This window comes from Argiope bruennichi, chromosome X1, assembly GCF_947563725.1.
Source record: "Argiope bruennichi chromosome X1, qqArgBrue1.1, whole genome shotgun sequence".
NCBI classification, from domain to species: Eukaryota; Metazoa; Arthropoda; class Arachnida; order Araneae; family Araneidae; genus Argiope; species Argiope bruennichi.
Genome location: NC_079162.1, coordinates 47,736,727 through 47,762,311, shown reverse-complemented (window position 1 = coordinate 47,762,311; position 25,585 = coordinate 47,736,727). Strand labels below are relative to the sequence as shown.

General features: G+C 28.2%; 1 long non-coding RNA gene across 1 annotated transcript in view; it reads right to left on the bottom strand.

Moving 5' to 3' along the window:
- The window catches only part of LOC129958610 (uncharacterized), a 35,148-nt gene extending 22,840 nt beyond the window's left edge, over positions 1 to 12,308 (bottom strand). The window contains exon 1 of the long non-coding RNA XR_008783265.1: positions 11,959 to 12,308. This is a non-coding gene — a long non-coding RNA (uncharacterized LOC129958610). The remainder of the gene's footprint in view (positions 1 to 11,958) is intronic.
- Between the last annotated feature and the right edge of the window lie 13,277 nt (positions 12,309 to 25,585).

Genomic DNA, 25,585 nt, shown 5'->3' with positions numbered 1-25,585 from the left:
TTTTATTTGTACTTCATGCATGTATAAAAATGGTGCATAATATTTTATATTTAACCGATTAATTTCTTATGCAAGTGAACGCAAAGATGAATTTTTATAACTCGGCGAGAAATTTTTTCTAGAGGCAATTGAGTCCTCTGAAAAAATACTCTACAACATCAAAATTCCTAATTCGCCTTCCAACAAACAGAATACAAAAATTCAAAATGCAATTGAAAAATTTTTCAGTAAAAGAGTACTATGAGATTTTTGATAACACATTTTAATGAAAAATATCCAAACCGCAGTAATCTAGAGCATCGAAAGTCCTATTTCGATTTCCAACAAACAGAACACAAAAATTCAATATGCTACTGAATTTTTTTCCGCAAATGAAATATTCTATGAATTTTTAATAACATATTGTAAAGAAAACTATAGCATACACAAAAGATTTATTTTGATTTCTTAGAATTTCAGTAATGTTCCTTATTTTCATTAAAATCACACTATTATAGAGTTGTTTTTGAAAAATCTTGCTGAATTTTTTTATAGAGATTAGAGGTAATCTGATATTTTTACAAAGATGTAACTATACTGAAGATTTGATATTGATCATGTGAATAGGACGTTTTTCATAACTTAATCATAGACAAATTTTAACCAATTTAAATTATTTAAGTTCTATTGTATAAACGAAAACATTAACTGCTTAGAGTTACACGTAAAAAAAAAAATTTCACAAACATATCAGCGCATCCAGCTTTTTTCCTAAATTAAAATTCATTTTGTTTTAAGTATGATATGCCCTCCTTTTCAATCAAGCACGGAATTCTGTATTGTCCTAGTTCTAAAATCAAAGCAAATATGACAGTTGTCCTTTCTCTATCTATTTTATTTAAAACTAAAGATCAAATAGAAATGGCCGTAAATATGTCGATGCAAAACTAAAACCTCAAGGAGAGTATCAAGGATTAATGGAACTTTTAAAAGTTCGAAAATTCTTACACTGTTCTATGTTTTTAACTGTATTTAGATCGATTAAAAAAAACCCAGAAAATACTTAAATTATTTTTTTAGAGAAGAAAAAGTTTAATTCGTTCTTCAACAAATATTGTTTCCGTTTGTGGGCTTCAAGTTGTCTTTCAGGGCTTTCATATTACTGACATCTATGAAATCCTATTAAATATTATTAAACGCGTGGTGTGATAAATTATTTTTCAACACATTAAGCATCATTTGTATCTAAATGAATGCAAAAGCAATATGTATTTGTATATATATAATGTAAATTTGCATATGTAAACTAAACGCTATTGCTAAAACCATATTTCTGGTTCATTCGCATCTGGTATTTTTAATCTTTATAATGAAGTTTAATTTAGATTACCCGACGATTGTCTCATAGTTTCAAACTTTGGCTCGATGATGAAGACAACATTCGAGCAAGAGTTCTTCCCAAATTTCCTCACATTTATGGATTTAGCAAGTACCAGGTCCACATACATTTTGGAGCCTTACTCAAACAGGTATCTAATCAACCACCTTTTAATCTCCTCCATGGAGCCATTGTAATTTACAGGTTCGACCTTAAAAAATACGGGTCCAGATTGAAAAACGATATTAGTCACTCTGGTTTCCTGTAAAATTTTCCGAAGTACTTTCCTCCCTCTTTTTTTTTTTTTTTTTTTTTTTTTTTTTACATATTTTCAAATGTGGAGTGAATTTTTAAAAAAAAACACGGTTTGAAAGAGAAAAATAACGCTGGCTGAAAATTTTTCTGACATATTTATTTTTATAACTTTTAAAAATGAGATCATTTTTTTTTTATTATTTTATTTTTAGTGTAATTTATCTATATAGAATTTTGAATTCCTCTTTTAATGGTGTGAAAATAAATCAGATTCGGGAAAAAGAGTTACATAGAAAGTTAATAAAACCAAGACTCATAAACAGACTGTAAAAAAAAAAAAAAAAAAAAAAAAAAAAAAACCCTACAAGCTTTTATTTTTCCGAGTTTTGGTTTGAACTATTTTTTAAAGATTTTAAGAGCTTTGAAATAAGATAACTATAAAAAGATAATTTCTTAACAGTTTTTTGCCTCTTATAATAGTGTCCAGGCCACATGGTCTTTCTGCTCCACCTTAATTACACCATAGAATGAGCGAAGATTAAAATGATTCTGAGATTCTAAGAAGCAGGGTCCAATAGAGTGTAATCGGCCCGATCAACTAAAGGCCGACTACTCATTTTTGTTAGAGAAATATATATTCATCCAATCCTCCAGATGAAAGCTTAAAACTAAAAGAGAATCTTCTTTTCGGGCTGTAATTACATAAATCTGTTCTTATATTATAAAATTAATCTATAGACATTAAAAATTATTTACCCTCCAGTTTAAGAACACTTATTATTTGGGACATTTATTGTCATTTCAATCCATATAAAAAGCAAAGGGTATCTAAGTTTCTTAAGCTTGTCCAACCTGATTTTTGTCCTTTCTATTAATTGCTATTTTTTATTTAACTGCAACTTTAATGTCGAAAATTCTGTAACTCGATGCATGAGTCAGAAACGTCATTGTAAGCAAAGGGATTAATATTTTGGGAAATGTCATTACGCTTTTCCTGTTTGAGCTTTTGTTGTAGATGACGAATGCCATGAACGAGTGTAGCCAAATTTATGTCCGATTCAAATTGTTAATTCTCGTAAAGAACCAGTAAAAAATTTTTTGAGGTCTCTTTATAGACATAATGTCTTCCTTCCTAGAACCTATCTCTAGTGCATGTTTCTAAAATTCTTGTAATTTAAATACATTGAAGAAAATGGAACATTTTAGATTAAGAAAATGCGATAAAGGTAATAATGATGTACACTACTGTGCTTCGGAAAATTGGTCAATTATAAATTAATTTAAAGAATTGAAGGAAAATGCAGTAAAAGCAGTAATAATGTAAAATGTGTTGTGAGAGTTATCCATGTTTGAGAAAGCTATAATTATAGAAAGAAGTTTGTTGCAGCATATATACATTAGATTAAAATATTTACTAAGAAATCCACAAAGATATTTTTCAAATATGATGGGAAAAAATAAAAAAAAGAATGAAAAACTCATCATGAAGAAAGCAGGGAAAAATTGCAAGTAATGACGGAAGGATTTTGTTGAGATATTATCTTGCCACGTGAGCAGCCGGTTTCAATAAAATAGCAAACCTTTAACATTGAAGTTAAAGAACAGATACCTAGATAAAAATAAATGCTAAATAACAGGGAAAATATCAGAAAACTCAATGATTTCATACTAATGATGATGTTACGATATCTTCAGAATTCTGTTGTCTGGTTGTCAAGATTTATAAGTGCATTTTTGAAGTACGCAGTGTTATGATGAGATATTCATTTTTTACAAATAAAAACTTGCATTTGTCGTATAAATTTTATTAAAACTTAGCTTTTACTTCAGTATTTATAAGCAAAATTTTAATTTTATGATAAAGGGCAAATCTGTTTTATATATATGGTTTCGAGGGAATCCCAGTGATTCCGTAAGCAAACGTTTTTTAAGCAATTTATTTTTAATGGAAAAATTTATTTTATATAAAATATTATAGTATACAAACTCTTTCGTCCGTTTCCAATTTCATTTTTAATAAATAAACGTCAGAATTATTTTAAAACCAATAAAAAACATTCCCAAAAATATTTTTAAAAATAAAACAGAAATATCAAGAAATAAAAGCAGATTAATTTGAAGTCTCACCTTTGTTTAACAATGGAATACCTATGAATTTTCTTATTTCAAAATCGTCTGAATCCTATTTTTCATTTCTTTCTGCTCATTTTACAGTTTTTAGTGGATTTAACAAAAATATTTCCGAATAACTTTTGTTGAAAATTAAATATTTATTTTTACAAATATTTTCTGAATTATTAACGCTTATTGTACAGAAATGCTGCCCCAAACCATCCAAGCTACTAAATATTCGAATACAACTTTTTTTTTAAATAATTTTCTTTTAAAAAATTGCACACTTTTTTGTTATTTTATTTCATTTTTGAAAAATAATTATTAAATCAGCAAAAGTTATATTCATTACTTTTCATTTTAATAAAAACTATTTAATCATGATCAATTAGCTGTTATGCAATTGGGAAGATAAATATTTGCCCCATAATAACACATTATTTCCAACAAAATATATTCAAATTGCATTCATTACTACACGCAAAATTTATTTCGTTATTTCATTTTAAGGAAAAAGTATTTACTGAATCAACATAAAATTTATGATTCTTAATTTTAATATTAATTTCTTCATCGTAATCATTAAATAACTGCTACATAAATGAGAAGATAAACACTCTTCTCATTCTTATAAAAACTTTTAATGATAATTAAAACATATTTATTTTATTTACAGTAATTCAATAAGCAGCTCATCATCGAAATTATGGATCTTTTTATAAATATAACGGGGTAGTAGAAACTATGTTCAGCAAGAAATGAAATGGTGAAACGTACTACCTAAAAATGATAGTTATTCACTTTATTAGTTCAAATTATTCTTCCGTTGGACAATTCGAAAATAAAGTGCTGATTTCTGTGAAGACCTCAATATTCGATAGAGTTAAGAATTACTATTTTAGTTGCAAATAGCTAATTTAACAGTTTCAACTCTAATTCGAAAATAAACAGATGTGGTCCTGTAACTTTACAGGAAACTAATCATGTCAAATTTAAAATTAACTGGTTGTTTCTGGTATAGTTTATTCCACTATAAAGTTATACAGTTGAGGTTTTTATCATTAAGAGATTAAAGGAGGTTTTTATCATAAAGTTGAAAATTCGACATTTAATTTGCAGCTGCCTTCGAAATAGATATCATATATGTGCCTTACATTTCATCTTATGATTATTAAAGTCTTCTGATTATTAAAGATTATCCCTTGTTAGCTACATCTGATATTAATATTGATATTTTTTAAACCAAACTTTCTATGAACAGCATACATTTTTTCGAAAATAACGGCACTGATTTTTATTGGCGGTGTTTAATTGTGAGACTCTCTGATTTCAACTTTCAAAACGAATGAAATGAATGATTCTGCAGAAGATTTATAATGAATGGCTGCCTTGAGTATATTAAATCTACTGCCTTAGGTCAAACAACCTCACGCTAATGGAAAGCGGAAATTTGGACTGTGGGATACAAGCTCCGATGCCGTTCTTGTCATCAGAACAGTATTTAAATTTCCTTCTCCGAGAGTTTTCGCGTAGTTTCAAAATGCAATGGATAATATTTTGAGCAGTTAAAAATTTGAAAAAATCCCAACCCACGGTTAGAGGAATATGAATTAAAAAGAATGATGATGAAACTTTGATTCTGTAGTTTCATATTTGAAAAAGAAATGTAATCATTATTAGAATGTTGACTAGAGTCAGTTTTTAATAAATAATTTATAATTTATTACTTTTAATTTTTAATCAAATAAAACTTTATAACTTAATTTGATAATTTTAGTACCACAAAAGATTTTACAGAATTTTAAAATTTAAATTAGTGCGACATTAAAGCTTGATTAGAAAAGTGCTAAGTCAGGTATGGCAAAAATATAAAGTTCTTACTCTAAAAAAGTGTAAAATATGATATAAATATAGCAAATCAAATCATAATTTGTGAGGTTTTTCTGCCGACTCTCGTTGGAAACTGATCTCCTAGAATGAAAATTTCAAATTTTCAAATATCTTCATAAATCAGGTTTATAACTAAGTATTTTCAGCAAGGTAGAATAGATTTTTTAAATCTTTATAAGGCACATACGGTTTTATAACTAACTATTTTCATCAAGGCGGAATATTTTCTTTTAAATTTTTATATATCCGTCACATACGGATAACTAACTTATAACTAACTATTTTCAACAAGGTGAAATATTTTCTTTTCAGTTTTCTGGTATTTGCAAAACAGCTCTATAAAAGAGAATGCTTTTATTTTCGTTATAATATCTAAATACGATCTATACTAAATTGTACTTTACATAACATAAATAGATAATAACTATTACAACCGAACAATGATAATTACGAAATCCCTTGAGTGAGATCAGATAATATGTTAATTTTTATCTGAAAAGGAAATATTGGACTTGTTTAGAAAACTGGTTTTGTCTTGATTCTTACTCTTCGATTGCGTCTTATAATTTACTTTAGCATCAATTCATCTATAGACTTTTCACAAAAAAATGTACATATTTAGTAAAAAATGAAAGGTAGAAGGGGATAATTCTGTACAAATATTATTTGAAATAAGTGCAATTTTATGAATTTGATATAACGAAATTAATCAGACATTTTACAAGATTGAATTATGATTTCAATAAGCAAAGGTTAATTTATTTTCTTTTTAATTTAATTATAGTTTCAGTTATAACGATTATGTATCTGAAACTATAATTCGATTTTGAATTTTAAAATAAATTTAGTATTAACCAATATTTGTGAGATGCTTGATATATATTTGCAATCTGATTAGTATATACGGCAAATTACATTAAAATCTTTTGAAACTTATTTTTACCTTAGAGTATTTTTTCAATGATCAGATTATAAAAACAGAGAACTTGCGATGTTGTAATGAAGAAAGAAGTTAAGCACTCAGTATATCGAAAATGATCAGAAACACATTAAATATGTATGATGTTCACATTTAATGTGTTTGACGACGCTTTCTGTTTCGGGAATGTGTTGCAGTACAGATTCAATTAAGAATCCATAAAATACTTCAGCTGTTCATAGATCAAAAGTCGACTAAAAACATCCATGAATGCCTTTATTTTAGATAATAAATTCAAAAATGATATAATTAGATGCAGAGTGGATCTCGGGCATTACAGTTGTAGCAGCTATATCTTTATATTATTATCTTTGTTTTCGTAAGTTTGTCCTTTTAAAATTGGCAACACCAATTGCTTGTTTTGGAATAAAAAATATGTCAACATGATATAGTTTTGCTTCATTTTAATTTGAAATATAATCTGCGTTAATCATTCCGGAAATATAATCCCTGATCTTTATGAGCTGTACATAACTGCGCTACGCAGTTAAGGGGTTAAACAGTGACCCAATTTCACCCAAAATTGAAATTAAATAAGAAAATAAAGCATTATGTATTGATAAAAATTTAATTATAATTAATTTTGGGCAAATTTTAATGAAATATTTTCTACTAAAATTATTTTCTTAACTACCACTATGAAGTAATTAGGAAAAATACGAAAGAAAATGCTATAGAAGCTTTCTCGACTTCATTTGTGATTGCCGCCCGAGTCTCATTTCTTCTTCGGAAAAGAAATCTTTGTTAATCTGGAATGCGCTAAAGTGACAATCAATATAAAGTGCTAAAATTATAGAAATTTCTCTCTTCAGGCATGCATTATAAATAGCGAAAAGAAAAACAGTTAAAATGTATTGAATTTTTAATATGATGATTTTGAGTCTGAAATTCTCAGACTAATATTTTTTTTAAGTAATGTGGATACTTTAGACTATGTTATGTACCTTCTAAAGAATTATAAACCCAATTTCAGATAAGATATACATATGTTGTATGATACAATTTGAAGCATTTCAGGAATATGAGAAAAATGTGTCAATTTTAAATTTTTTAAAAAAACCGCAATTTGTCACTTTTACAAATAGTTTCAGCCTAGAGAATAACAGATAATCCATAAAGAAATTTTCATCTAGTTTTTAAGCTGCATAAAACTTCGGAAGCAAATCAGTTTCTGAATACTTCACATTGTTTCCAAATGTTTTAAAAAAGATAGTTTTATTTATTTTTCTTCAAAAATGGGCTTGTATTCAGTATCAACAAAAATAAGCAAATCTAAACACCAGAACTATCAAATGATCATTGAATTTAAATATGATTTGTTTAAAGCAACTGTTTATGTCAAATAAATAGTGGCATTAAAAACTCACCCATCTTTTATACAAATCGTTATTCACGTAAGCAGAACAATTCGCAGCTTAGAATAAAAGGGAATGATCACTGCCTATCATTCTGTCATTCAATTTACGTATTATATTTGAAAGGTATCCCCCCAATAAAATTGCTCATTTCTTATTATTCGTGTATATTTTTACTTATTATAAACTAAAAAGAGCAAGATTTTCTTACTTACTTCAGGATCTACCTATAAGACTGCATAAAATATCGACAGTATTCGAGAATAACTTATTCTCGAATAAATCGAAAAATTTCATACCTTTTTGCGAAATGTTATTAGATCTTGACCTTCACTTTCCTAAAACATCTGCTAGTCGCAGTACGTTTTACCTAACGCTAAAAATAAACAAAATTGTTTATTTTTAGCCAAACTAAGTGAATTTCAAATTATTTATTCAACGTTTCACGGATTTCTTACGGATTCACTTTTATGGAACATCTTGTATAAGCAACTCAGACATGACCTAGAGAATCAAAAAACTGTTGGCATTGAAATGCAACTAATTAAAACAGACGCGTTAACTGTAGCTCTCAGATATCTTTTCATCTGACATAATTTCAAATACTAGAATAATGTGCTTCTAAGACTGTGACTTGGTTGAACTGACAACGGAGGAGAAGTCAATCCTGATTGTTTCCTGATATCACGCTATTTTGCCATTTCCTTGTTTAAAAAAGTGTTTTAAAAGGCATTTTCTTTTTTCAGTCTTAGATTTTTTTCATGACTCTGTTTAATATTCAAAAGAGTACTTCGGGTGATCTTTTGAAATTTAAAATCTTTGAGGTTGCTACAAGCTACCAAAGAATAAAATGTTCTTTATTTACTGAAATAAATTTGTTCTTGAGTGGAATTTTAAAAACGAGTCTTTAGGTCTTTCGGTGATCAAGAAAAATCTGATGTCTGAAGAGAAGAAGGACAACAATTAACCACTGAAAACTGCGATGAAACAAACTCAATTTTTTATTTTTACTTATATACTCTGAGCTATGTACTCTGTTTGGAAAACGACAGCAAACTTTATGTTTAAAAATTTGTAAATTATCGATATTGCCTCCAAAGAACCCCATATCTTGATGGGGATTTGAATAGATATTAATTGCGGTAAAAAAAATGGTAAGTGCTTAGTAAAGTGATTTTTAATGCAATTTTAATTAAAAAATTGTACTAAGTAATTAATACAAAAAAAATCTAAAAACTAATGTAGTTTTTAAAATTATGTATCCATTCACTTAGGAAGATCATTATTTATACAATAAATATTTTATCTTCATTTGAGTTTTGGACAGTTATTTGTAATATTGCAATAAATTAAAAAATATTGGAAAATATATTTAACTGAAATGTTTTTAGAAATTTTTATGGAAAATCCAAAAAACCTTTTTTTTTTCTTTTTTTTTTTCCAATTTATTATACATCAACAAAAATTTTTTTTAATTATTTATAAAAAATGTGGCATTTCTGTTTCGTACTGACACAAATGTTTATAACTCTAGTAGCATAAGATATTGTACAAAAATTCTACGATGTTGAATATTCGCACTGCTGTACAATATATTAAAATTATAGCAAATGGAAGCAATCATTTTATTAAGTGTATTAAGAGTTAAAATATATTGATAAGGTATAATCGTTCAGGTTCGTTATTATTATTTGTGCAAGATACAATTTCTTTGATTTTAGCAAAACGTATTTGAATATTTAAAACCACTTTTTATAGGTTAATATCTTCTTGGACAAAAAATTATCATGCAAATTGTATACTTATTTTAAATATTTTGTTTACGTACTTTATGAATATAAGCACTTACGCAACTGTATTAAATTAATATTAGTTCAAAGTGTGTAAGCCCACGTAAAACTTTATTTTTCATATAAAATACGAATGAAAAGTATTACATGAAACCGAACAGCCTAGATCATCGAGTATATCACTTAGTATGAAAAGTAAAACTAAACACACTAAAAGTGAGATAACTCTTTGTATAATTTAATATAAAAATAAAAAGCACTAAATTCCTACACGCACTATTGGAACTGAACCTACTAAAAGAACAATATCGCTTAAGATGGCAAGAGAGCCCCGACAGAAAGCGTAAAAACCGTCTACCTTCTTTTAGAAGTATTTCTCTTATACAAACAATAAATAAATATTAATATTTTATCTCTTTTGAATAAACATGATTATTTTTCTGAATAAAGAATCTGAATGAAAAAAAGCGACTAGTTTCCTCCTTTCTCAAATTTACTTTACGTTTACAGTAAATTTTAGCTCGAATTTTTTCAAAATTTTGCATTTGTATTAATAAATGCATGCATAATAATTGTATATTTTAAACGACACAAAAGAATAAACGAATAAGCAAAAATATTTAAATAAAAAAAGAAGAAATGTTTTAACTTTTATTCAAAAAATAAATATATAATTTACCTCTTTATAAATGTATATAATACCTCTTTATTACTTGATAAGGAAGATACATGGTATCTAAAGATTTATGTAAATTAGAGAAGTTTAATTTAAATGTGATTTTTCTAATCTGTATTGTTTAGCTTTTGAATCATTTAGTACAGTTTCTTATCCAACACTGTTTTGCAAATAATATTAAAGCCTGTTTTTGAAATGAAGATATATCGTTTATTTAACTATTTGACAAATAATTGTATAGTTATTGAAGTCTATCTTGCCACAAGAATTAAGAGTATATTAGTTCTTTTAATTGTTCAATTAAAAGAATTTTAAAAAATTATTTTAAATATCTTTATGAGATAGCAAAAGAGAGGCTATATTTATTTTCGAATACTTTCTGTATTCAAAAATGACTTATAAGAAAATATATTTCTTATTTATCAAAATTGGCAGAGAATAATTCATTCACTTTTATTCATCTTAAAATTATGATTATATAAGGTAAATTGAAATACAAAAAAAGGAAGGCAACATTCATATTCCTCGTTTTCTAAGAATTTCAAAATCCATGATTTTTATTAACATTTTTTATAAATTAAATTGCAAATTGCAACAAATCCTTACTTATTTTCCATTATCATAATTGTGATACTTTCAATAAAATACAAACATAAAAAGAGAAAAACTGTCACATTCCGTTCTTTTTTTAGAGCGAAATGTGATAGCAGTTATGATTACTTTACTTTTCTAATTAATAAAATTTAAAACATTTAAATAAACCGTTGTCCCTTTTCCGTTACTACATATTTTACAATTTCAGTAAAATACAAACACAAAACGATTAAGAAAACTTTTAATAACGTTTATTTTCTCAAAACTCCAGCAATTATAATTTTTATAAAATTTGATAATTTTCTATCAAATACATTTAAAACTCTGAAACAATCCGCTCTCTATTTTTATCACTATGGTTTTCGTAACATCTGTAAAATACAAAAACTAAAAAAATTTGAAATGCCTTATTTTCTTAGAAAACGACCTCTGTAATTTTTAACAATTTAATTGGGTAGCGTTCATATTAATTAAGGTTAAAACTTACAAACCTTTTGCAACTTTGTTTACGTCAGTAAAATGCAAATATAAACAAAAAAAAAAAAGTGAGAAAAATATTCATATGCCTTACTTTCCTGAAACGGCGGCAGGTACAAATTTTATTAAAACAAAAATACAAAAAAAAAGAGAAAAATATTTTGTATGCCTTACTTTTTTAAAATGTCAGCAACTGTTAAATCTGAAATGGCAAGCAATCTCTGACTTTTCTCACTATTGCGGGTTTTTTTTTAATAAAATGCAAACACAAACAAAAAAAAATGCAAAATACATTCAGATGATTTACTTTCTTAGAATACCGAAAATTAAAAATTTTATTAATTAAATTCGATAACTTTCTTATTAATTCAATACAAAAATCTAAAGCAACTCTTTACTTTGTCTTGTTATATTAGTTTTGATTATTTTAGTAAAATACAAACAAAAAAGAATATAACATCCATATGCCTTACTTTCTTAGAGCGCCGACCACTGTGTTTCCCATGAAAAATCATATTCCGAATACTACGGCCAGCTGGAAAAAGTAGATCTTTTTAAATCAAGAATGACATAGCGACTAATCATGGACAATGGGTGTAAAACCGTAACCTATCCTGTTTCAGCCGCTAGCTGTCCTCTTTGACGAGTTTTCCTCTTTTCAGGTTGAAGAAAGGATTACGAATGTGGCGACCGTCGATCAAGTGCGAAAGTTTCTCATGAATGACCCAGTCGTTCATTTCGAGATCAAGCAAATAAATTATGTAAGAGTTTCGAAATCTATCGAACAGATTCTTCATTCTACGCTGTTTTGTATGAAATCTTGAAACTAGTTTGCGGAGATTCATGCAGTATTCGCAAATGCGTGTTTAAGACGAAATTAAATAATGGGAAAATAGTTTTAACCTTGAGGAACAGTTCGTACCGTTTCGGCTGAAATATTATTGTTTTCCGGTGCGATTTCGGATATAAATAATCGTTACAAAGTGGAACTAATTGACTTTAAATAGTCTTTTAATTAACATAAGACATGGCGATATTCATGTGTTACCATTAATTACAGAAGGAAACAAATCTTAAGTCACGGGTCTGAATAACAATTGAAAATAAATGAATGTACTGCTTTTCTTTCTTTTTGATGCCTCAAAGACCTAAATAAATGCATTGAATAGCGAGTAAACAGAAATTTATGATTATATCTCTCTTTGTAATGTTTATTCTTTTATTAGTTTTAATAAAGCTGTGTGTTATCAAGTTTCCAATAAACTATCTTAGAAGTTTTTTTTTTTTTTTTTTTTTTTTTTTGATTTATTGCATGACGGCACGGTTTGAAAACTGCATTGCTGATAGAAGAAAAAATAATCTAAAATTTTAATTGTTGTTAAATGACAAAAATTATTTTATTCAACGCTTTTTCTCCAGAATATTATGTCATCTTGACTTGAAACTTTGAATCCACATTGTTCACTTAGCCGATCTGGAATTGAATTTGCAGCCCAGTGATCACGAAATTGCAGTCATCAGTCCTATGTGCAATCAAAATCTGTCGAAACTACTGACACACAGTAACACTGATCGAATAATAATGCAATCACAGGTACGTCTATAAAACACCTGCTTGAATCATTTAATGGCATGGCGTTCTTAGATATCTTTCCAGTTTCACAATAGTTGCTGGTAAATAAATATGAACTTTTCTGTAGCCATTTCACTAGGCAGAATATAATGAAATGCTTCTCGATCCAAACGAGAGCTACCCGAGACCAGAGGCAGAAGCAGTTGTCATTGTGCAACATTACTTTTCCTCTCGGATGGCAGAAAGAGCTTGATGGGATGGAAGCGATCCCCCTGCGCATGTGATGACTATGCTTTGTCTTTGCCTGAGACTTCGAAGATAAGAATCATTCAACTACCTATTCTTTGCGGTTTTCCTGATTATTCTTTCTTTTTCTGCTGTTTTACTTTTTTTACAATACCCTTGATATTGCGGAGAGAGAAAAAAAAGTCGATTCTCGAGCTATTTCTGAAATACAATGACCCATACGAGAGCATTCATTACTTTTTACCTTTGAATGTGTATAAATCATAATTTTTATCTAATATGCAGTTTTAAACAATTCTTTATAGACGCTTGCCTTTTAGTTATATATATTCTAAGGCAGTCTCCACTTTCAAGGTGATGCTACGGTATTTATATTATGTCATCAACCACTCAATTGAATGGTTTTTAAATATGTTGTAACGGTAGGAAATTTTGGTTGTATAATGGCGGCATAATGTTACTGTGTATCCAAATAATTGCAAATCTGTAGAAATATTTTTTTTCAAAAAGTATTACGAAGCTGTTTTTAATTCCACTTTATTATAATAATTCGTCTGTCTTGGCTAAAAATAACTCGACCATGTTAAAAGGACTCATCATAGACTCGTTGATTCAGAACATTTATATATTACCAGACAATCATGTTATAGAGTTACCGCGGAGAACTGTTCCTGTAATTGATAATTCGTTTTAAAGAGTTTTTTCGGACTTGTAATAAGAATTTTCAGAGTGTCACTTCAGATATCCGAAAATTGTATCCAATCTTTTAACATACTAATGAAAAACGTTTTCGACCATTTAATAAATTGAGTGTAAATAAACAAATGACCACTAGTTCATCCTTTTAGAAAACTAAATCAATTTATTTCAGAACACTGGCAAAATTTCATTAGATATGTCTGAATTAAATTAGACTTTCAAGAAATAAGCGTAGAGTCAGTTACGGAAGTTATGTAAGCATTTCTTTTTTGCTCTTTTTTTCTTTGTCCAAAGGATATATATTTTTCTCTACATTTCATCTTATTCTTAAGGCGTAACCTGTGTCATAAACGAAAAAAAAAAAAAAAAATCAAAAGATTGAAAAAAATCAATTTTACTCCGAAGGTCAGAAGTTTTTTGTACGAAGCAACTATTTTCGAAAAGATCATATAACTATTTTAAGGAATGTCCAAAATTGTAGGTACTCAAGGTATCTAGAGATAAATAACACAAAATGCCGTTTAAAATAATCAAGAAAAAATTTAACAATGTATTTAAATCATTATTCTGGGGTCGGGTTGATTTTAAAAATAATCAATAATATCCTTGTGTTCGTCATTTTCTATGTTTAGTTTAAATCCAACAAATAGCGGAGTCAATTTGTATTATCCAATAATCACAAAAAAAAAGGTAATTATGTGTATCATCTGGAATCTAACAGCACGTTGTCTTACGTTGTGTTGTGACGTTACATCTTTTTTCCATTAGAAAATGTGAACATTTTCCTAGATTGAAATCTTTTGGCGAATTTCGCGTGAACATGAATTATCCATTATGAATTCATAGCAAAACAGGTCGACGTTCTTCCGGAATATTTGCATGAAAGAAGGCGTGATTCCATTTCGTAATCGAACTAGAAGCATTTTAAGGGGATATCACATGTTTTAATTAATCAACTGTTTCGTAAATTGCATTCAGTATCTCTTCAGTGATTTGATATGAGATGAGGTATGCTTTCATAAAAAGAGAATTTATTGATATTTCCTTTGTATTATACACATATATAATCACTAAATTTCGTAGAAAGTTAAAGAAAATAATGATAATGGTAAGGGCTTTTTTTATTTTACTTTATAAAATACCTGCAATTAAGCATAATTTTTTTTCCTTTCATGTATCTCAATTTAAGAAATTGCACTAGCACTTGGATTTCTTTTTTGATATATAAATCTATTACTTTGAAAAAATCTTAATTTAATTAATTTTAAAAACATCTATTAGATTAATGTATCAAGTGTTTGTTCTATGTATATGAATTATATCATATTTGAGAAAGAACAGATCTATGAACATAAGATAGACTGTGAAAGTTATTAAATAACTAAAAAATACTACTTTCTTGGTTTTAAAGGAAATTCTTTGCTTTAATTAAACATCCGTTGGTGCGAAATTCTGCAAAAGATGTTAAATTTCAAGAAAAATGCTTTATTAGTTATTTAAACAATTTTTAAGGGAGTAAAAGTGATAATATAAATTTAAAAATAAAGTTTTCTATTTATATCTGCAGATTATTTATACAAACTCCCTAATCAACAAGTCTTAAATGTTAGACTACATGCAAACAATTTAAAGCAAACTGAAAGGTTCCGTTTTTTTTTTGTTTTTTTTTCAACAAAGATTAAATAAAAGAATCAAGAAATAATTGATGCATTTTAAATATTCAACATTTCTTGTGAAGTGGACAAATATATATATATATAAGATGGAATTTTAGACATGAATTGATTAACTCTAAGTTATGCTAAATTTTAAAGAGCATGAAGGTGTTTTTCACTTCGTTTTATTCTTTTCTTCCTTTTTCAACAAAGCATTTATATTTTTTTAAGCTGAGTATGAGTCCTCTAAGAATACAAATTTATTTTGTATTCGGTTTATACTTATTAATCCATCTTGTGCCAATTTTTTTTTCTTTAATGTCTACTCTTTTTCTCTACTTTTAAGTTTCTTTTTCAAATATTGCGAATAGTTTTGCGGGCTTAAATTATTTCAGTAACTATTTTCCTATTGCTTTATTTGTTCTATTTTTTTCACTATCTATATGGAAATTGAACAATATTCGCAAAATTTGGGAAATATTGTTGAATATTGAATAATATAATATCCTTAAATACTATACAATATTGTGCAACATGCTGTGCTACCAGGGTACGTAATGTTGTCCCATGACAAATTTTACCCAACAAGTAAATAATAAAGTATATTACGGATGAAAATTCAATTTGGAGAACTGCGATTAATGCATAAAATACCATAAATCAATTAATACATAAAATACCATACTGTTTTATTGATGCTATAGTAATGAAATGAAAAGCCAGCAGGAGTAATGTCCCTTCGACATTCTCATATAGTTACATAATGCAGCGTATTTTAAGTTCCGTAGCTTAATGAAGAAAATCGAATATACATTCTAAATCAACTCTTTTTGATTGACCGAGCTCAAAACTTGATTCAGATCTATAATTTTGGTGCCAAAACAATGTACTGAATTTCGATTATGTCGATTGTTACGCTGTTGGGTTATCGCATTCATATATGTATGGAACACAAAGAGCAAGAGACAGCAAACCCTTTGAAGAATACATTCCAAATGCTGACTCACGAGCCTAAATCTAAAGGTAAACTTATAAATTAAATTTCATCCGCCTTCTGGTAAGAAAGAAAGACATACTTTCCTTTCACGAATTTCGGCTAAAGCATGATTGAAATCTACGATTTTGGTATAAAGATAACATGCCAAATTTCATGTTTAATGCTTGTTGCTTTTACGATTTATCGTGTCCACAGACAGAGAGAGATAAAAAAAAAATCGAACACAGAGAGAGGTTTAAAATATGCAGATTCCACAAAATATTGGTATTAAATTTTTTTCATGATTTTTCAAGATTTTTTTTTTTTTCCGTGAACACATCATACACCAAAAAGTGAAAATAAAATGCGAGATATATATAACATCGACCTTTAGATGGATATATAGCTGATATTTAAGTTTGGTGAACTGTTTTTAATCTATATAAAAGATGAAAAGAGAATACGCTTAATATTATAGAATATTATGGCTATAAAAATTATCATTGAATAATATAGTTATAAAAATTAATTTAGAGTATTATAGCTATAAAAATAATACAGATAAATTTAGTACAATTGATACTTACTTTTTATATGATATAAACCATAGATTTTAATACTTCATATTATTTTTGCTTTCATTTTATTCTTTCGACATGCACACTTAAAGGGAATTAGAATTTCTCTGTAATCAGACTAGTCACTATAAATCAGAGATTTTAATGTTTCGCGTTATTTTTAAATTTATTTTACACTTTCGATGCTCAAACTTCGTTTAAAAGGAACTAAAATGTCTCTGTAATCAAACTAGTTGCTTAAAATCAGAGAGCAAAGGGATTTCATATGCAAAAGAATTTGTAGCAATATTTATTCCAAGATCTCCCGTCATCTCTTTATTAGCAAATCACCTAGCAAGATTGACAGCTGAAAAGAGTCTGCATCCTCACGTGAATGAGGTTATGTTTTCCCCTTTTAGGTCGAAAGTTTACCCTTGACTATAACGAAAAAGGAGTATTTATTTTTTTCCTTTTTATTCAATGTTAAAACAGTGTCATAAGTTCTTATTTATTTGTGGAACTTGGAAAAATATCTGATGTCCCCTGCGGTAAAATCTGTAGCAATTCTAGTGAATACTTTTATTAGTAATGATATTCATATGACAGGATGTTTTTCATTGAATATTCTTAGTAAATTATTTTCCTTTTTCAAATGAATTGCAAAATGTAAAAAGGGGCCATGACTCATTTTTTTAATTAAAAATAACGCACACACATTGCAACTTTTCCAACAGAATCTTTGTGAAAAAAAAAATTGGCTGCTGTGTCTTTGGAGCACTTCTAATGATGACCTGAGGAAGAGTTTAAAATTTTACCAACTTAATAATGGACACGAGAGAATTAAATCTCATACAGACATGATCCTTTTTCACAACTATGCATCTTACAATATCCAATTTCTTTTTGAATATTCTTTTTACAAAAACCACATACAAAGGAAAATGCACACAATAAAGCAAATTTTATTAGACTTTATCCGGATAGTGATCAAAACTATTCTTTATCCTGTTAATAAGGGCATTAAAAATACAACAAATTAGATGATTGAAATTTGACATATGGATTTTACAACAGACTTGCAGATGTGCGTCGAATATTTGGCTGTATTCTATTCCACTGTTTTAAAACAATGTTGTCAAGACATATATTGTTTCCACAAGTTCTTTGTGGAAATATGTTATAGCTTTAATACTGAATTTTCGGCATTCTTTTTCCACTGCTATCCTGTAGGTTTTCAGATTTGTATAACTTTCACTTTTCACACGTACTTCCGAAAACAAAATTCTATAACATTTTTCATTTGAATCCCTTATGCTTTCTTCAATTACCAATATTACTTCCGCATATTCGCATAGTGATCTGCCACATATCTCCAAGTCCACGCATACCACAAATTGAGAACCTCTGTTGAAGATAAATTTTTGTGCACAGAAAATTGATGGCATTTAGCAGCAGATAATTTTTTTCATACTTGAGACCTCCTTTTTATTTGAACTGGGTCATTAAGACTTGAAATAGGTAAAGTTTTTGATTTTCAAAATTTCTCAGTAACTTTTGGGTCATTATGACTTGAAATAGGTGAAGTTTTTGATTTTCAAATTTATTCAGTAACTTTTGGGTCATCAAGACTTGAAATAGATAAAGTTTTTGCTTTTCAAAATTTCTGCAGGAACTTTGATACGTTCTAGCTGATCAATTCCATATAATGTTACAATATATCATTCTCATGATAACTCTTTTAATGAGAGTGAAATCCTTATCATAGGGTGAAAAGGATTGTCCTCTGATAGGTGCATCTATACTTAGAACTTCACCCCTTCCAGAACTGACCCTCTTTACTATAAGACGGCGTCAATGATTAATAGCATTAGAGTTTTCTTTCTTAATAAATAACGATCTCCAATAATTGAAACACAAACAGTGGCGTCTCTCAGTTGAGAAAAGAATAGTGCTTCAAAAAGTATTTCCCGAGGGAATATAATTGAAACATATTTTTTAATGCAAATTTATTCTTAAGGCTTAATTCCATATTTATTCCCATAAAGCCTTAAGTCTTTAAAGTAATTATCTGCACTGTATTTTGGAAAACTATCATGATATCTTTATTCGATCAATGCTTCTAACAAACAAAAAAAGAATATGTATTAAACGAGATTTATTCCCATAAGTGAAAAGATGAAAGCGAAACAGAAAGCAAAATAAAGTGAATGAGAAAGAGCGAAGAAAAGCACACGAAAAACGCGATGACTCGCCTTGGTGAGAGAAAAATAAAAGAAGAAAAAAAAGTACCATTGGCCGGCAGCCAAATCGGAGCAGCTAAAATCTCAGCTCAATTGCTGCTAAGTTCAATGGGAAAAAGTCGTTTTCCACTCTCCGATGTGCTCTTCACTTATACATATTGGGCGAATTTTGATTATTTCTAGTGCTATTCACTATTCCGCTCATTCTGTTTCTGTATTAGTTGTTATAATTTTCATATTTTATTTCATTTTTATTAATTTTTTCCTTCATTTTCATTGATCATCGAGCTCTTAGTGTTGAAAAGAAGTAACCAAATAAAATTAAAAACGAAATTTACCAGCCTTTAATCACCCAATGTGTTCGTCCTATCATCATTATTCGTCCATCGAAATACTCCATTTTTTAAATTATAAATTAAAAATTAATAATTCATAGAAGTTATAAATCGACAGAAATAATAAGTCAAATCCATAAATAGCCTAGCTTATTTCTTTTATGAGCAATAATATTTATAGGTGAATGGACAGATCAACAAACAGTCAACCTTTGACGGATTTGACTCAAAATTTGAAACAGAGCTACAATGATAATGATAAAATCATATACTAAATTTCACCTATCATACTTTGGGTTTTTCCACTTTGTGTTCACATTTACGTGGAGAGTCAGGAAAGCATGCATGGTTTACGCAAATTTCGACAACGATTAATTGCAGAAGTTAACAATTAAAAATTAATCGAGAAATTAACATGAAAAAACTTTTCTTGGACTCAAGATGATCTAAAACGAGGAGATACAATAAAATCTCGAGTTCGATTTTTTGGCGATTACAATATCTTCTGTTTGCATACTTCGTACACGAGAAATTAATGTTTATTTATATTTCAAAAAAAAGTTCCCTTATTACATTTTAACAGAGAAATTGATAATAATTTTTTCTAGAATCATCTCGAAAGATTATATTTTCAAATGCGCAGCACATATGTTTTCCAACACTATAATGTGAAGGCATTGAACGGAACCAAACAAAATGAAATTCACATAAATCAATCGAAGTTGATTCCCTGAAAAAAAAAAATTCCTTTTCAAAGACCGAAGGGCAACAGGTGACTTGACTTTATCTGAATGCCCTTTTATACATCTTCTTTTATAACCAAGTCATTGAAGTTTTCATTTGCAAAAAGTCTCTCTTATCCGTTAAAGCAAAGAATAACGTTTTTTAACTATCTTTTTAGAAGTTTCTTTCTTCAAAGTGAGGATTAAAATGTCGCAACTAAATTGCGTCAAATTGCTTGAAAAATTTTGAGTAAATGGGAGCCCTTAGATTAACAATTTTTCAATTCAAATACTATGAATAAAATATGCACAAAATATAAAACAGCAGGGGTAAAATTGTGGAGTGAATTTGAATTTACTTAAGTAATTTTCATTATTAACTCACCTAGGGGTTAAATAGAAAAAAGAAGTTGAAGAAAATCTTTTCAATGAAAAGTTATTCTAACTATGTTCGTCGGCTGGTGGGAAAAGAGCTCTGTTTGATCAGACGAAAATGATGATAAAAATATTGGTGTTTTTTTATGTTATATAAAATAAAAATGTTAACTGTCTCAAAAACTTGTTGAGGTAGATCCTACTATGAATCTATGTCGTGCAAGTATGTTCTATGTCTTGTGAATCAATGCCATTGAAATATGTTCATATACTTACACGGCTTACATTAGATTCATGTAAAAAACGGGGGGGGGGGGGAATCTGTAAGAACAAAGGATGTAGATGTTCACATCAGTATATAAAATCACTTATTGCATGCACTCAAAAAAGAATGCTGAATTCTTTAACCAACTGGATTAAAAAGGAATATATTGCGACAATATCCTGCATAAAAAATTTTTCAGTTTCAAAAAAAGCAAGTAAATAAATTTTCTTTAATTTTACTCAGGCTTATAAAATTTTCAATAAATGAATATGTTTTTGACGATTTACTAGGTTGAACACAAATAACATAATGACAAAGAAATACTTAAAATTTAATCAGTGGCTCTTGTTATGGAGCAATAATTGAATTCATTATCAAACAGAGTTTTAAAAAGTGCTCTTCAATTAATATCATTTTTATTTCTCTTGATAACTTCTGCAGAAAGCTCAGTTCACCCAACAGAGATACTACGGAAACTGTCATTTACATCCAATAAATAAGCACTAAATATTATTTGCAAAAACTTTCACAAAATTGAAAATATTAAAAATTTATAAATAATTGAAACTGAAAGTGTTAAAAATCGCATGTCACAGAAAATACTGTAATGCCTTAAAGTTTGCTCGATTTTATAATGTTGAGCAACAAACAAGCCCTATTTCGCTTAATATTACGTTTATATAACGATAACAATAAGCAACACCGGACTTGCCGAAGTTCCCGGGTGCACTGAACGACAGGTCGCCGAAGATAGAATTATGGGTATTGTAACCTGCGAATACTTTGCCTTATTACGGTATGACTCCTGCACAGATACTCCTAAAGCAGATGTGTTTCACAGTCAGCGATGAACCTGTTGACCAGGTAACAGCACCATTATTGTTCTTCCCAGCCATGGTTAGGTTAGGTTCGTTGGAGCGTGTACTTTAAAGTAAAAAAAGTTGCATAAGAATCGCATTATCGGATTAATTAAAGAAACTGATTTCCTACCAATTTCTTGACTACTAATTTTCTGAATATAATTAAAGTAAAAGTATTTTTTATTCTAAAATTTTATCAGCAATAATTTATTAATCGAAATATGATTTTTTACGCATTGAGTCCTTTCTTCCTTTATTTCATCTTATATCGCACAATATCCCGTAGCGTTAGTTTTTTTTTTTTTTTTTTTTTTTTTAACATCTGGCATTTTAAAGTACTTTTGCTATATAGTTTTTTTTTTTTTTCCTTCAGCTTGTTCCCTTCCAATTATTGAAAAATACTAATGATTATAATTACTTTCTGGGCTATTCTTCAAATTCAATATAAAGGTCCAATTAATTTATACAATCTAATCTTAGCCATTTCTGAACAACAACAAGAAGAAATTCAGTTAGCATTATTTTTAAACTATTTCAATAAAATTTGTAGAGTTAATTTCAGCTCAACAAGTTAACCTGTTTTGCTTCTTACTTTAAAACAGCGTGAGACCAATTAATCTGTTGATAAAATATTTAACGATATCTAAATTATTCTCTAATTGCAACCATGAGACGCTTTCCGTAAAAATCATTCTATGAAGTGCATTTGCATTGCTTCAAAATAATATTTTATTTTTTATTTTTCTGCCCAAATATTTTTTAAAATCGAGTCTATGATAATGATTACCTAATATAGGCGACGTTCCAAATTCGGTACCTTTCACTTATGGTTTCATCGTTTTCAAAATTTATCCAACTTTATATCATTACTGTTGGAACTACACAATTTTATTGCTTTTAAAAAAATACCTCTTTGCTACAGTTTCCCGGGGAGAGGGACCTCCCAATCATATTAATTTAAACATACAAGTTAGTTTCATGATTCAAAAGCTATGACTCAATCAATAAAATGTAACTTCTGAAATAGATGCTACAAACTTATTCTTTTATTTATTTCCTTCACTTCAAAAGCGTGAAACTTTATCTATACTCATGACTCTTAAACAATCAAAAAGCAAAATAAACGATCAATATTATTTGTTTCTTGATAGAAAAACTAAAAACATTTTAAGAGCTCCTAATCTTGGAAATGACTGAAATAACTCACGTGAAAAATTAAGAAACTGTTCAGAGGAAATACAGAAGAATTTTTTATGTCTTGTCTTAAAAGGGGAAACTTATTTTGATGAAGAGGAAAGAAATTTCATTTTGTCAGGCTTTTTAGGAAATGAGTTTTGGAGTTTGTTCAGTGTCAGAAATAAGGAAAGGGGAAATGGTTAATTTTTCTTTCCTCTTCCTAGCGTTACGATTTGCTTGATTTTTATTAATCTTTCCTTTGGAGTTTGAATAAATCGATCCTTTAAAATGATATTTTGTATCAATCTATAAAATTATAACTCCAGGTTTTCAAATAAGTTGTTGATAAAGGAATCATCTTGATATTTCCAGGCCTATGATGACCACATTAATCATCTTACATGCTTACAAGTTTATCTCGATTATTTGTAAATCAGTGTGTTATTAATTATAAATATTAAAATTTATCTGTCTCCCCCCCCCTTTAACTTAAAATTAGCTGTTTTCTATTAAAAATCTAATTTCACTCCTATAGATTATTGGAATTAACATGCATAAAGCCATTTAGAAATCTTTTTAATTTTGATTAGTGCATAGAAATATGCATACACTCACAAAAAATGTTTTTCTTATATGAAGTAGAATTAAGACTAATGAAAAGTAGATGAAACACATTTGAGTTCATTCGTAAAATTGTTTTCATTACGGCAGGGTATCCAATAAGCTATTCAAGTATCGAAAAATTGAGAATGAGTTTTCTGATTTGTTGTAGATGGGTAGTCGAATGTACACTCCCACAAAAACAATCACAAAATTCATTTTGAAGCTACAGGAAGCAACGTCGTAAACATAAGTTTAAAAAAAAGACTAAGAACAGGGGTGATTTTTCGATGTCACGTATTATTATCATGGCATCTAAAGTCTTGTTTCGCTGCATTATTTATTCCCATATTTCGATAAATGGCGCTAGTTGTGGCCTGTTGAAGATAGTATGAAAATTTTCAATCAGTAAGCATGTCATCTTATTTTCAGATTTAGTCCCCTAGAATTATTTCATATGGAATTACGTGAATGATTTTGTGCACCGAAATCCTTTTCCAATTTGCAGGAATTGAAACAGCGTAACAAAACTGCTATTTTATCTATAACTCTCAGATGCTTGCAAATGTATGGCATAAAAGCGAGCAACGTTTGAGCATTCTACACGCTATCAAGAAATCTCACGTTGAGTCTTATTACCTGTCGTTAGTAAAGACAGCGTGTTTCTATATCTCTTTGTTTCTACTTTACTTAATTTTATTATGAGTCAAAGAATTATCAGTATGTATTCTAGAGACAAATTCGAATTAATTCTTATTACAGCGCTAAAAGCGGTTTTTTTACTATACATTTTCTTCGTTTATTTGTTTCTATAAGCTATTTTTTTAAATGCCAATTCTGATTTAAATTTTAAAAAGTTTATATATTGCCAGAAATAGCTATAAAAGCAATTCTGGTAGCAATTTCCAATAAACAATAGACAATAAAAAAAAAAGAGTCTAATATTTTAGATAAATTCTCAGTGCTAATTTGTAATTTTCAATGCATCCTCAAACCACAATAATAATTTTTTTTAAAAAAAGGAAATGCTCATTCAGGTTTTCAAATAAAGGGTGAAAATAAAAAAATCCATTAAGAAATATTCTACTGGAGTTCAAATGCTGTACTGGAAGTTGAAGAATTTTTGCATCAATAAAAGAAGAAAATTGTCCATATTATTATCGAGAACATAAAAAAGAGAGGGGAGGGGGGAGTGACTCCTTTTATTTCTCATATTCTTTCTTTCTTGAAGTATCTGAAAGATTACTTTCCAGTTACTCAAGCAAATAGAATGCATTTGTGATTTTATGATCCAGTTAAACAGAACTTCATGACGCTTTTCTTTGCAAGAGGAAAACGTTTTTGCAAATCCATTTTCATGATTAAAAAAAGATGTTGAAATGACCCCAAAACCAGAAAATTAAAAATTAAAAATACAGCGAAACAAATATATATATATATATATATATATATATATATATATATATATATATATATATATATATATATATATATATATATATATATATATATATATATATATATATATATATATATATATATATATATATATATATATATTCAAAACAGTAGCCAATCTTTGCAGTGGAATTTTTTTTATATATATACAGTGTGTCAAAATGTAACTTACAGACTTTTCAGATTAGGTAGGCATACAGATTCAAGATATTTTTTTATAACAGAGCGCAAACAGCGATTGCTACAATGAGTCTTTTGACAATGAATTAAGTAAAAGAAAAGGATATATCAAATAAAGTGTAGAACACGGGTTTAATACAATAGAAATTCACTATAGTTCAACTAGACAGTTATATAGTACAA